Here is a 12,500-nt window from a genome sequence, read left to right as displayed (position 1 = left end):
TGATTTATTAAACGCGTTTGAAAATTAATTGATATTGTGTTGATGCTGGTTATATTATTGGTATTTTGGGGTTTGGACGAAAAGAGTCTTCTCGTTTGACATGCTTTATAAATTAGATGTGGAGTATATTGTACAACCCACGCATACTCAATCACACATACATACACACATAATGATACACGCAGGCTTGCTCGCACACACAAACTCGTCCGCACGGCTAAACACACACACACACACACACACACACACACACACACACACACACACAACCACCCACACCCACAAACACGCACGCACGGCTAAACACACACACACACACACACACACACAAACGCATGGCTAAACACACACGCACACACACACACACACAAACACGCACGCACGGCTAAACACACGCACACACACACACACACAGACTACACACACACACAAACTCGTCCGCACGGCTAAACACACACACACACACACGCACGCACGGCTAAAAAAACACACACACACACACACACACACGTACACACACACAAACGCAGAAAATGATGAATTTAAACAACAATTTACTGTAGAAAACCCCCACTTAACTAAGGGAGCTGCATGGGAGTTTGTGCGTCACTGTCTAACCGTAGTTCATCACATCTCTGACACTTTTGACTAAGCCCGGTGTCAAAGACTTGTCGCTGCAAGAAAGCAGCTCCAGAGCGCACCAGCTGTAATCACGACCAACCTCATTTCATTCAATGGCTATGCCACTCAACCTGGCTAGCTGGTAGCCTACACGTTTCGGATCAAACACATTATTTAGAATGGTCACCTGACAGCCGCTCAAATAAGTAAGATACCAATTCAAAAGTCAACAAAAATAAAGAGTACATAAAAACTGGCAACTTTGACATTTAAGGAGAAATTCAAAGCAGTTATCTATCCAGGACAGGTCGTAATTTGTAGTCACCACGCTCATTTCTTTTGTTTTGCCATTCCTACTGATTCAGGTGTCGATTGCAAGAGCAGTCGAAAACCTCAGGTTTTAGAATCAAATTTGAAGAGTACCATAACAAAACAAGTGCTGTATTTCTGCATTGACACGTCTGATTGCAGCTCTGCAACTTTAAGGATCTAACGCGTATACCGTAAACTACCTTGTGTACGCCCAGTATCGAGTAAACGCCCACCCCATACTTTTGGTCAAATTCTGCGCACAGGGTTCAGTACCTAGTAAACGCCCTCCCCCCATTTTCGATCATTTGAGTACAGGGGAAAATCAGTGGTTTTTTTTTATTCAGTCTGCTGTCGTTGGTTTAAAAAAAAATGTTTCCCTTCATTGGAATTGATTCGCGCGCGGCAGAAATTTCAGTGTGACAAGATGTCGTCACTCATAACACAAAATGTTCCCCTCGTTGGGTGACAAACTGACAACAATAATATTAATCTTTCAGTTTCAGAGACAAACGTGAATTATCATTTTTCACCTGATTGTGATATTTGTTTATTTTCTTAAAATGCTAATATCGGTTTGCTCACCGCAGACTTGGATTTTTGCAGTTAGCATTATCTTTGGAAGTTATAACTTGCTAACAGCACAGGCGAAAAAGTACCACAGTTTACTATAGTGAAAGTACTTCAGTTTACTAGAATATACTATAGTAAATGTACTATAGTATACTATAGTACAATAAAGTACTTTGGTACATGTACTATAGTATACTATAGTACATGGTACATGTACATTTACTATAGTATACTATAGTACTTGGAAATTGGTACTATAGTACACGGTACATGTACTATAGTACATGGTACATTTATTAGTGTATACTATAGTACTTTGAAACTGGTACTATATTACACGGTACATTTACTATAGTATACTATAGTATACTATAGTATACTGTAGTATACTATACTATGTGGTACTTTTTCACTTGGGAATGTAAAAATAAAACTTGGTTTGAGATTTGGAAGTGAATAGAGAGGTCGACTTCGAGGAGTTAGAACATAACGAATGAACAGACTTGTGTTTGTTTACCCTCTATCGCGGCCTTTGAAGGCAAGACGTTGTCCCTCGTACACAGTTTTCCCCTCATTGGGTGACACACTGACAACAAATAATCTTTTAGTTTCCGAGACAAACGTGACTTATCATTCTACAACTAATTGGGTGCGCCACTAATTGTGACAATGCGTTTATTTGCTTAACGTTAAAATGTTGATATGGGTTTGTTCACCGCAGACCTGAATTCATCTGTCCAACAGATCACAAACTATTTAAGTTGACTTGTTAACATACCAAAAAAACAACAATATTTCCTTCGTGGTTTGCTTGCAGATTATGTGTGTGTGCGTGTGCTTGTGTGTGTGTGTGAGAGAGAGAGGAACGTTTTGTGCAGTAACGCATGGATGATGGATATTGATGGATGATGGATATTGATGGATGATGGATATTGATGGATGATGGATATTGATGGATGATGGATATTGATGGATGATGGATATTGATGGATGATGGATAATGATGGATGATGATGGATGATGATGGATGGATGATGGAGGATGATGGAGGATGATGGATGATGGATGGATGGTGATGGATGATGATGGTGATTGATGGTGATGGATGATGATGGATGATGATGGATGATAATGGATGATGGATGATGATGGATGATGGATGATGATGGATGATGGATGATGATGGATGATGGATGATGATGGATGATGGATGGATGATGGATGGATGATGGATGGATGATGGATGGATGGATGGATGATGGATGATGGATGATGGATGATGGATGGATGATGGATGGATGATGGATGGATGATGGATGGATGGTGGATGGATGATTGATGGATGATTGATGGGTGGAGGGATGGTGGATGGATGGTGGATGGATGGATGGATGATGGATGGATGATGGATGGATGATGGATGGATGATTGATGGATGATTGATGGATGGATGATGGATGCATGATGGATGGATGATGGATGGATGATGGATGATGGATGGATGATGGATGATGGATGGATGATGGATGATGGATGGATGATGGATGATGGATGGATGATGGATGATGATGGTGATAGATGATGATGGTGATGGATGATGATGGTGATGGATGATGATGGTTATGGATGATGATGGTGATGGATGGTGATGGATGATGATGGTGATGGATGGTGATGGATGATGATGGTGATGGATGATGATGGTGATGGATGATGGATGATGATGGTGATGGATGATGATGGTGGTGGATGATGATGGTGATGGATGGTGATGGATGGTGATGGTGATTGATGGTGATGGTGATTGATGGTGATGGTGATGGTGATGGTGATGGTGATGGTGATGGATGATGATGGTGATTGATGGTGATGGTGATGGTGATGGTGATTGATGGTGATGGTGATTGATGGTGATGGTGATGGTGATGGTGATGGTGATGGTGATGGTGATGGTGATGGTGATTGATGGTGATGGTGATTGATGGTGATGGTGATGGTGATGGTGATGGTGATGGTGATGGTGATGGTGATTGATGGTGATGGTGATTGATGGTGATGGTGATTGATGATGATGATTGATGATGATTGATGATGATTGATGATGGATGATGCTGATGATGGATGATGATGATGGATGATGATGATGATGATGGATGATGATGGATGATGATGGATGATGATGGATGACGATGGATGACGATGGATGACGATTGACGATTGACGATGACGATGACGATGACGATGACGATGACGATGACGATGATGATGATGATGATGATGATGATGATGATGGAAAACTTCAGCACGACTCACGTAATTATAAAGATGATGATGATGATGATGATGATGATGATGATGATGATGATGATGATGATGATGATGATGATGATGATGATGATGATGATGATGATGATGATGATGATGATGATAAGGCATGAAGAGCATATATGTGATTATTCATAAAATCAAATGCATACTATGCAAGTAAGTACAAGCTGGTAGTAATCGAACATGTAGAAATAGTACAACAAATATATGTTCAGAATATACAATGCACAGCATATCTTTGGCGTAATACTAAGTGTGGTAAATCAAAACGCGTTAAACTACTCAGACATAAAGTGTTTTGTAATTTGACTAGGCTTCAGATTTCGACTTACAAATTGGCAATATAGACTCAAACAGGTTCAGGAGTTTGGTTTGTAGTGAACCGGCTTGGTTTCCAATTAACTAATTGGCAGTATAGAGACTCAAACAGTTTTGTCTGAAGCCGGTTATGTTCTGTTGTGTTTATTGCTTCCGCAAAGTGTAGGTTAGGCTTACTTAATGTGTATTCTTCGTCATTGAATGTTGCTGGAAAGACTCTGTAAAGGTAAAAGGGTCATTGATTGAATTTCGCTCAAGAACGATTCGTTTACTTAAAATAACAAATTCGCATGAACAGACGGACGGACGGACGGTTGGATGGCTGGCTGGCTGGTTGGTAGTAAAACAATAACGGAATAATGATTGGACCGTTTACAACTTCGATTGTATTAATAAAAAATAAAACAAGTCGCGTAAGGCGAAATTACTACATTTAGTCAAGCTGTGGAACTCACAGAATGAAACTGAACGTAGTCCGCCGCTAGTGCAAAAGGCAGTGAAAGTGACGAGCCTGTTTGGCGCAGTAGCGGTTGCGCTGTGCTTCATAGCACGCTTTACTGTACCTCTCTTCGTTTTAACTTTCTGAGCGTGTTTTTAATCCAAACATATCATATCTATATGTTTTTGGAATCAGGAACCGACAAGGAATAAAGATGAACTAGTTTTTAAAACGATTTCGGACATTTGATTTTAATCATAATTTTTATATTTTTAATTTTCAGAGCTTGTTTTTAATCCAAATATAACATATTTATATGTTTTTAGAATCAGGAAATGATGAATAATAAGATGAACGTAAATTTGGATCGTTTTATATAAAAAAAAATTATTACAATTTTCAGATTTTTAATGACCAAAGTCATTAATTAATTTTTAAGCCACCAAGCTGAAATGCAATACCGAAGTCCGGCCTTCGTCGAAGATTGCTTGGCCAAAATGTCAATCAATTTGATTGAAAAATGAGGGTGTGACAGTGCCGCCTCAACTTTTACAAAAAGCCGGATATGACGTCATCAAAGACATTTATCGAAAAAATGAAAAATGTCCGGGGATATCATTCCCAGGAACTCTCATGTAAAATTTCATAAAGATTGGTCCAGTAGTTTAGTCTGAATCGCTCTACACACACACACGCACAGACAGACACACACACACACACATACATCACACCCTCGTCTCGATTCCCCCCTCTACGTTAAAACCTTTAGTCAAAACTTGACTAAATGTAAAAAGAAGAACATGAATTAAAAAAAAGTTTCTTTTTTTAACCAGACCGTCACCATGTCCTCTTTGGTTAGAAATAAAACCAGCACACTTTTCAAAGCCTCTCGATTGGAACGATCTCTCGTGTTTGGCAAAACTCCTTCACTTCTTAGAAAGTCATTCATGCGCAACGAGGCGATGCCAAAGCCTGGATTATTTAAGCGGAACATCAGGCGATCAGTACACGAGCACCACAAAGCACAAAAAGAGTCACTCGTATCCGCCCTGCAGATCCTCCATGGCAATAACGAACCCATCCCTTTTCCCTTCTACCTCCCTCATTCGCACCTTCTCAATGAAATTGTCCGGAGCTTAGCACAGGGAAGAGCTATTTCCCACACTGCTATTTAAAAAAAAAATTAAATACAAAAATTAAATAAAAAAACAGCGCAGAAAAAGGTGCGCATCGGATGCGCTGCAGATTGTGCGTGTTAAGTTTTTTACATAATTATATGACGGAGCACCCTTTTGTGAAAGAGTTTTCATTGTCAAAGATGCAATAATCACTGGACAACAGCTGCTCTGTATTTAATATGTCTGAAAACCTAGGAAAAGATGCACATTATTTTTGTGGACGCCAAAAAAAAAGAAAAAAAAAGTGTTTTTTAACACATTTCTTTTTAACTTTTTAATGACTTTAAGTGCTTAAAGGATGATGGAAGTGAATTCCAAACTGATGTACTCGAAAAAGCAAGACTGGTCTTATAAAGGTCAATTCGTGGAACCGGTGGGATCAAGTTGACCGACCCATATCTGTCGGTAGCTTTATTAAATAATGATGTAATGGGAGAGAGATAGAGAGGGAGAGAGAGTGAAACTTTGAACTTTATTTTGAAAGGATAACGGTTTTCGACTTAAAGAATCTTTAAACAAATGATCGGGCCAGAGCACTATTTAAAGATCTGATCAGCAAAGGGGATTAATCGCTCTAAATGCATTCGACATGAGTAATAGAGTAAGTGAGCGTTATGAAGAACCAGGCTTTCCACTGATGGGACGAAAGAGACCCAAATGGGCGGTTCTGGTGAGGTCAGTTATGCTCCTTCTTTCTTTCGGCTGGTAACTGGCGCCACCTTGCAGCAAGATCACACGAGAAAGGAAAAAAAACTTGCATTGGTCCCAAATAGCATATCGGTTTGGTAACAACTCGTGTGTAAGTCGTGCATTTTATACGGTTAACAGACAATGGTCGGTTCTGGTGAGGTTATGCCCCTTCAAGTCTTTCTTTCGGCTGGTAACTGGCGCTACCTCGCGGCAAGATCACAGAAGTTGTCTCGCGTTATCACCCCAGAAGCGCTCATTACCCAGTTATGGATTGTTGTTATCATCATTTACATAAAAACTTATCTGTTAATCCAAACAATGATATAATTACTGTGATGTTCTTAACTACACTTTAACATGGAATGTATGTATGTATGTATGTATGTATGTATGTATACATGTATGTATGTATGTATGTATGTATGTATGTATGTATGTATGTATGTATGTATGTATGTATGTATGTATGTATGTAGGTGTGTATGTAGTTATGTATGTAGGTATGTATGCATGTGTGTTGGTGTGTCGGTGTGTCAAGTGTGCAAGTAAAAAGGGTATTGTAGTTGTACATATATTACTTTAGATATTTTTTTGTTATCATGGGTTTTATAAATTTTCTTCTCTTCTTCTTTTATAATTATTAATTAATGACCTATATGTGCTGATGACCAATTTAATTTCCTTTGTTGGATCAATAAAATGTTATGAGTTATGAGTTATGAGTTATGAGCAATGTGTCAAAAAAAGTAATGAAAATGAAAATTGTAAACAAATAAAAAGCCTGGAAGGACCTATGATTTACAAACTGTTCTAAACAGGAAGGTACCTGTAGAGGTTCTTCGTGTGTTTTTGGTCATGGTTAAAGGCAGAGTAAGCCTCCCGTAAACCATCACAGATACGGTCAGGCTTTTACACACAGTACAAACACCCTTTCATTTAAACACTCACCAATTGAGAACATCCTAGGTGCCCTCCGTAAAGAGCGAACAATTTTCAAAGAATTTATTTTTGCGTGGTTTATCTTACCCCTGAGCCATCGTGAACCCGTGTGATCCAGTTTTCCTTTTTCACAATGCAGTCATGAATGCGACTCGATGTGAGCTTATCTACAATAGCACGTTTTTTATGCACGAAACAACGGCTGTGGTTCACAAGAACTCTAGCGATGGCTTTTGACTGTTGAGAGGAACGGCGATTTGCACTGATAAACCTTCGTCTGCTACGACCCTTGCGTGACCCTGCTTCCGGGCTTTTCTTTTTTTTAAACTTTCACAACTTCGAATTGTTCTGATCTTGTCTTGATGAAAAACGAATTCTTTTATGATTAAAGAATGTTTGTGTAACAAGCTGTCAATTTATTATTTAGATTTTAAAAGTTAGGTCTAGCGCAAAAACGAGGCGCCGTTGTTGTTAACGAACAAGTCTACGAAAATAAATTCTTTGAAAATGTCTCACGCTCGACAGAAAGCAGCCAGGATGTTCCCGTTCGGTGAGCGTTCAAATGGAAGTATGCTTGTGCTGTATTTAGACGCTCGGGGAGCTCTGTGATGGTTTACGGGAGGCTTACTGTGCCTTTAACCTGCCAAGAGCAGCAGTGAAGACCCCTCGACTGAGCACTTGGCGTCTTTTATCATTTTATACCACATTGAAAATGCAACAACGGAGACAAAAACAAGTCGCGTAAGGCGAAAATACAACATTTAGTCAAGCTGTCGAACTCACAAAATGAAACTGAACGCATTGCATTTTTTCCGCAAGACCGTACACTCGTAGCATCGTCTGTCCACCGCTCGTGGCAAAGGCAGTGAAATTAAAGGCAGAGTAAGCCTCCCGTAAACCATCACAGATACGGTCAGGCTTTTACACACAGTACAAACACCCTTTCATTTAAACACTCACCAATTGAGAACATCCTAGGTGCCCTCCGTAAAGAGCGAACAATTTTCAAAGAATTTATTTTTGCGTGGTTTATCTTACCCCTGAGCCATCGTGAACCCGTGTGATCCAGTTTTCCCCCTTTTCACAATGCAGTCGTCATAGTTAGTCATTTGAATGCGACTCGACGTGAGCTTATCTACAATAGCACGTTTTTATGCACGAAACAACGGCTGTGGTTCACAAGAACTCTAGCGATGGCTTTTGACTGTTGAGAGGAACGGCGATTTGCACTGATAAACCGGGCCGTCGTCTGCTACGACCCTTGCGTGACCCTGCTTCCGGGCTTTTCTTTTTTTAAACTTTCACAACTTCGAATTGTTCTGATCTTGTCTTGATGAAAAACGAATTCTTGTATGATTAAAGAATGTTTGTGTAACAAGCTGTCAATTTATTATTTAGATTTTAAAAGTTAGGTCTAGCGCAAAAACGAGGCGCCATTGTTCTTCAGGGCCAAGTCCACGAAAATAAATTCTTGGAAAATGTCTCACGCTCGACAGAAAGCAGCCAGGATGTTCCCGTTCGGTGAGCGTTCAAATGGAAGTATGCTTGTACCGTATTTAGACGCTCGGGGAGCTCTGTGATGGTTTACGGGAGGCTTACTGTGCCTTTAATCTCTTATCTAATTTCAGCTACTTCCCTTGCACACTTGTTTTTCAACACATTGAAAAAAAAAAATTTTTAAATGGGACAATGTAACGGAAGTTTCATGTAAGATACGCTGTGCTTCTGTAAGAAACGATAACATATTTTTTTGATAACAGACAAGAAACGAACATATTTTTGGAATAACTTTAAACTATTGACAAGAAACGAACATATTTTTGGAATAACTTTAAACTATTGACAAGAAACGAACATATTTTTGGAATAACTTTAAACTATATAGAAGAAACGAACAAAAAGAATGATTTAATTAAATGACACACGCGTGCTCAGCTTTAATTTGCTTATTTTGTGAAAATCGAAAGAAAAACCAACTACGGCCGTCACAACACAGCGACAAGGAATGTTGTGAAACACACACATGCACACACACACAAAACCAAACCGCAATCAAACACACACACACACTGTGACACACTAACACACACCGTGCACACACACACACACACACACACACACACACACACACACACACACACACACACAAAACCAAACTGACAATCAAACACACTGACGCACACACACTGTCACACACACACACACACACATGCACACCGCACATACACACACAAAACCAACCAAACACACATACAAACACACTCACACTCACACACACACACACTCACACACACACACATGCACACACACCGGCATGACTGCGAGCGCAGGCCGCTGCGAAGCAGTATGATACGGAACGTTGTCAAGGGAAATAATGTAGATAACTTGTTCGAACTTTTCATGATGTCGTTTACTTCCCTTTATCGGCGCCGTGTGTGTGTGCACGGTCACAGTGTCTGTGTGTGTTTGGATATCCGGATGGGTATCGGTGAAGCTGTGTAGGCAAATGTGTCGGTGTGTGTGTGCGTGTGTGTGCGTGTGTGTGTGTGTGTGTGTGTGTGGGGGGGTGGTGTGTGTGCGTTTGGATGGGTGTAGGCACGGTGCGGCAGGGCTCCCCAAACTGCGTGTCCCTGCGTCCTATACGCACTAGAAGCCGAAAACACTTACTAGACATTTATTGAGGGGGTCCCGGGACGCACTAAAACTAAAAACAGACGCCCTATATTAACGTTATCGTGCGTACCCTTGATACTATTTTCAGACTGTTGTCAGTTACATTTATGCACTGTGACACACGCACCGTGCACACCGTACACACACACACACACACACACACTGACACACACACACACACACACACTGTGACACACAAACACACACTGACTCAGGGGCAAATTGGCAGGCTTTGAATTTAAGGCCCCTGGAGTTTTGGTCCCTCTAAAACTCCGCTGAGGGGGTCCATGGACCCTCTAAAAAAAATCAAAGTGGGGGTCCCGGGATCCCGTCTGTCACGTTTCAATATCACAATAAGGTGATTATGAACGGTTAGTTACTTCTAACTAACTAACCACACCACGATCCACTCTCGCAGTCATACAAATAGATAGAATCAACAAAAGTATAAGTTTCAGACGCCTGTTTATGTAATATCACGCCACCTCCCTCGAGACTTCACTCCAAAAGATGTTCTTTTTACGTTAAAAACGTAAAAACAAGTGGTCACTGACAAAAATGCCAGTTAAAGTACAGAAAATAATAATAATACGCTGATCCCGTGTATAGTTAGGAAATATAGCTGTCTGCCTTAAAGTGCTGGTTATGTGCGTGTGTCACACACCCCACGTCGTCACCACTCGAGTATAATCATTACTACAGATGACTTGGTGGTAAGAAGGGTGCAAAAGACATGGTGCAACTTAGCTTTTTGCCACTGAGTGGGCGGCCCGTAATTAGTCTGTAGTCTCCACAACTGCTCCGTTCAGTGAATGTAGTGCCGGTTAGCGTGGCAACGAAGCAGGGAACAGTGGAGACATCAGGCGCCTCACTCAGTCGCTGAAGGTCCTCCCGTAGTCTACCAGAAAAAGTAGAGTTGTAGCTGGTAGGACGGCGACAGCGACAGCAAATCACCAGTACAGCAGGTTAGCAGGTTACACGAATGCCGCGGACGACCTGATTACAGCATCCCAGCGAAGCACGTAGTCGAAAACGTAGACAGCAACAGCAACAGAAGGCTGCAACAAAAAGCCTCGGTGCACTAAACATGTCATGCTTCCCCTCACACACCACCTTTAAACATGTCACCCTGACATATTTCATCGAGCACGTGGGCCTGCACAAACGGACATTTACAACAACAAATCAGCTATTTTCCTTCCTTCTCTCCACATCTGCAAAAACCATATATACAGATTAGTATTTTAGCGTCACAAAGAGCAAATTATCCGCTAACCTGGAAAGAACAACAGAGAGTATTTCATTCCACAAACACAGACTCGTCAACAGCGTTAAATAATGATTTATTACCTCAACAGCCTTATGTAGGTAGCTCTCTCTTTTAAGCGAATCCGCTTCCTTTTGAATGACTTCTGTTCGTCACAGAAATACCGCCATCCTCCTCTCGCGCTGAATCCTTAATGCGGTGAAAACGCACAGCGGAGAAACCTTCACGCCCCGACTGTCAGCCAGCATGTATACAGGGAGAAGGTGGTCTGTCCTTGTAGTTCCTTTTAAGCCCCACTGGCAAGCAGCAATACGGTGAAGTATTTAAACGTGTTGAAAACCATCAAACTTGTAGGAGAATTTAGACACCGACGCTTCTCTCTCGCTGCTGAGTTTCGAGTGTGCAGTTAAAATGTCTCACACAGACAACCTTGACAAAATCACGTGACTCACCTTGTCACATCCCAAGTTCAGCTATCACCAGTTTTGCCCCGACAGCATAAAACACCCACGTGAAATCCGTGCGACACGAAATACCCGTGTTCGCTATTCCTCGGTCAGCTAAAACCCAGCCGTTGACAGAAAGCACAGGCGCTTTCTATCGCAATTGACCAAGAGAAGGCACCCCACAGAGTGACACTTTCTCGATCCACAGCGTCCGTGTCAGTGGAGCACTGGTGTAGGTGTAACTGTGTGGGCAGATGTTTGTGTGTGTGTGTGTGTGTGTGTGTTTGGATGGGTGTATCAGTGTAACTGTGTAGGCAGATGTTTGTCAGTGTGTGTGTGTGTGTTTGGATGGGTGTATCAGTGTAACTGTGTAGGCAGATGTTTGTCAGTGTGTGTGCATGTGTGTGTTTGGATGGGTGTATCAGTGTAACTGTGTAGGCACATGTTTGTGTGTGTGTGTGTGTGTGTGTGTTTGGATGGGTGTATCAGTGTAACTGCGGTGTAGGCAGCTGTTTGTGTGTGTGTGTGTGTGTGTTTGGATGGGTGTATTAGTGTAACTGTGTAGGCACATGTTTGTGTGTGTGTGTGTGTTTGGATGGGTGTATCAGTGTAACTGTGTAGGCACATGTTTGTGTGTGTGTTTGGATGGGTGTATCAGTGTAACTGTGCAGGCACATGTTTGTGTGTGTGTGTGTGTGTGTTTGGATGGGTGTATCAGT

This window comes from Littorina saxatilis, linkage group LG11 (assembly GCF_037325665.1).
Source record: "Littorina saxatilis isolate snail1 linkage group LG11, US_GU_Lsax_2.0, whole genome shotgun sequence".
Taxonomy (NCBI): Eukaryota; Metazoa; Mollusca; class Gastropoda; order Littorinimorpha; family Littorinidae; genus Littorina; species Littorina saxatilis.
Note: the sequence above shows the minus strand (reverse complement) of the source record.